General features: G+C 41.0%; 1 pseudogene; it reads left to right on the forward strand.

Annotated features, from left to right (window-relative positions):
* Positions 1–421: 421 nt before the first annotated feature.
* On the forward strand, positions 422–956 carry LOC125923972 (40S ribosomal protein S23-like; annotated as a pseudogene).
* Positions 957–3,142: the final 2,186 nt, after the last annotated feature.

Below are 3,142 nucleotides of genomic sequence, written 5' to 3' on the forward strand. Positions count from 1 at the left end.
TATCCAAAGTCACAGGACAAATGGAGTTATCCCAGATGCTAGATTTAGGTGCTAAAGCCAACACCTAGGAGAAACACCACTAGTAGTCAAATTTATCCTAGGGAAAAAGAATCCCCCAGGAATATGCCTCAGTAGAAAAATTAATTCTCAAGGCACCTGGGTGGCTCAGTCGGTTAAGCGTCCAACTTCGGCTGAGGTCATGATCTCACGGTTCATGAGTTTGAGCCCTATGTCAGTCTCTATGCAGACAGCTCAGAGCCTGGAGCCTGCTTCAGATTATGTGTCTCCCTCTCTCTCTCTCTGCTCCTCCCCCACTCATTCTCTGTCTCTCTCTGTCTCTCAAAAATAAATACATGTTAAAAAAGAAAAATTAATTAAGTTCAACAGAGCCAATTTTCCCATTATTAGAAGCAGTCCCTGTTCCTTCCAATGGACACAGATGTATGTGAAGATCATGTCATGAGACAAGTGAATCTTGCTTTTGCTCAAGCCCATGGTGCTGGCAGGATGGGCAAGTGTCGTGGTCTTCATACTGCCAGGAAGCTCTGTAGCCACTGATGAGATCAGAAGTGGTACAATAAACAGTCCAAGAAAGCCAATTTGGGCAGAGTCCTGAAGGCCAACCATTTTGGAGGCTCTTCCCATGCGAAAGGAATTGTGCTGGAAAAAGTAGGGGTTGAAGCCAAACGGCCAAATTCTGCCATCAGGAAGTGTGTCAGAGTCCAGCTGATCAAGAATGGCAAGAAAATCACCGCCTTTGTACCCAATGATGGTTGTTTGAATTTTGTTGAGGAAAACAGTGAGGTTCTGGTTTCTGGATTTGGTTGCAAAGGTCATGCTGTTGGTGACTTTCCTGGAGTTTGCCTTAAGGTCGTCAAAGTAGCCAACGTCTCTCTCTTTCGGCCTTATACAAAGGCAAGAAGGAAAGACCAAGATCTTAAGTTTTGATGATGAAAACATGACAATAAATTTTCATATACAACAACAACAAAAAGACAAGTGAATCTTTTTTAAAAAAATTTTTTTAACATTTATTCATTTCTGAGAGACAGAGAGAGTGTGAATGGGGGAGGGACAGAGAGGGAGACACAGAATCCAAAGCAGGTTCCAGGCTCTGAGCTGTCAGCACAGAGCCCGACGTGGGGCTGGAACCCACAAACCGTGAGATCATGACCTGAGCCAAAGTTGGATGCTTAACTGACTAAGCCACCCATGTGCCCTAAACCTTTTTTTCTTTTTTTAAGATTTTATTTTTAAGTAATGTCTACACCGAAAGTGAGGCTCAAACTCACAACCAGAGATCAAGAAGTCACATGCTCTACCCACTGAGCCAGCCAGGCACCCCAAGTGAATCTTTAAGTGCTAAATCATACACAAGTGTGGCTCAATGTTCACACTCAGAAAAGAATTTGGAAAATGAAGCCTGGGAAGAGTATATTCCTGTTTCCCAATTAAGACTTTCCCATATAAATTAAATTATCACACTCTCCTTTCTCTCCTCTTCTCCCTCTTCTTTACTTTTCTCCTTTTTCTCCCTCTCTCCTTTCTGAGCTTGCAGGATTTGTTATTTCAGGGAAATGCATGGATTTTCTTGACTCCACCAAGGTTGATGGGACCGTAGGACTCTATAAGAGATACTGGAATAGTGGAAACATCGAAGAAAATACATGAATGACAATCATCTGTTATCTAGGAATCTGCCTAGTGACTTTCTTTGGTTTATATCACATAGGAAGTATTTACCATTTTTTTCTCACCATCCCAATGACTTACTCTCCCAAACCTCAGACCTCATTTCTCAGTACATGAAACAGTTTGGGCCAAAAAACTATTTAAACACGTTGAACCAAACCTATGGGTTCTGCTCTTCAATACTTTGCTCTGCCTAGCTCTCAGAGTCCTTAACAGGTTTGAAAACGTTTTCATTTGGAAATCATCACTCCACAGGGTATCGAGCCTTGGCAAAATTCCCTCACCAATTCATTATCCATCAGCTCTGCCCTTGATTTAAACTCACTACCTGTGGGGGTGTCTGGCTGACTCAGTCCATGGAGCCTGCCACTCTTGATCTTGGAGTTGTAGGTTCAAGTCCCACATTGGGTGTAGAGATTACTTAAAAAATAAAATCTTATGGGGCGCCTGCATGGCTCAGTCGGTTAAGCATCCAACTCTTGATTTTGGCTCAGGTCACGATTTCACGGTTTATGAGACTGAGCCCCGAGTAGGGCTCTGTGCTGCCAGCGTGGAGCGTGCTTGGGACTCTGTCTCCCTCTCTCCCTGGCCCTCACCCACTCACTCACCCTCTTGCACATGTTGTTGTTCTTTTTTTTCCCTCTCTCTCTCTCTCTCCCTTTCAAAAATAAATAAGCATTTTTAATTAAAAAAATAAAATCTTAAAAAATTTAAAAAAACTGAATTCACTAAGGTATCCTGGAGTTATATGGACCCCAGAGTGAACAATTACTGCTCAATTATAGATGGCTTCTCATATATGTAGGATTTTTAAATTAAAAACAAAAATAGAATTCAGGATTAGAACTGGACAGTGTAGCATCACACTTTCACTTTTATTTAATATATTTGGCATATCTAAAATATTAAGATTTTTAAGAGCTATTTTCAGCCCTGTTACTGCTCCAGTCAAAGGCAGTGAAATGTGAGTAGAGATGCAATTGCATTAAATGAAGCTAACAGGGTTTGCAAAGCATATACAAGCGAGGGCTTCGCTGGGTTGACTAAGGTTAAGCAATGCAGCTTTAGAGCTCAATGTAGGTGGAAGGGGATCAGAAAAGTACTTCAGAAATACAGTGTTAAGACTGACTCAGGAAAACTTGAACTACTTTTGCATGACAGGATTCGGAGTATCAGTCAAAGGCTATTCTTCCTAGCACAAACTTACAATGGAACTATTTTACCCGGTGATGCTGGAGGAAATAGGACAGAGAGTTGTGAAAGCACCTGAAGTATACAAACAAAGGAAGAGAGGCATAATAGTGCAAATTATTTTACATCTTACAATAATTCTTGTTTTAAATGGCTTACACCGCCAGCTATGAAAACTTGTGGATTTTACTTCTATATCAATACTCATTTTGGATGTCAACCTTTTTTTTTTTTTTTTTAATAGTTTTATCACATCACT

Source organism: Panthera uncia, chromosome B1, assembly GCF_023721935.1.
Source record: "Panthera uncia isolate 11264 chromosome B1, Puncia_PCG_1.0, whole genome shotgun sequence".
In the NCBI taxonomy this organism is placed as follows: Eukaryota; Metazoa; Chordata; class Mammalia; order Carnivora; family Felidae; genus Panthera; species Panthera uncia.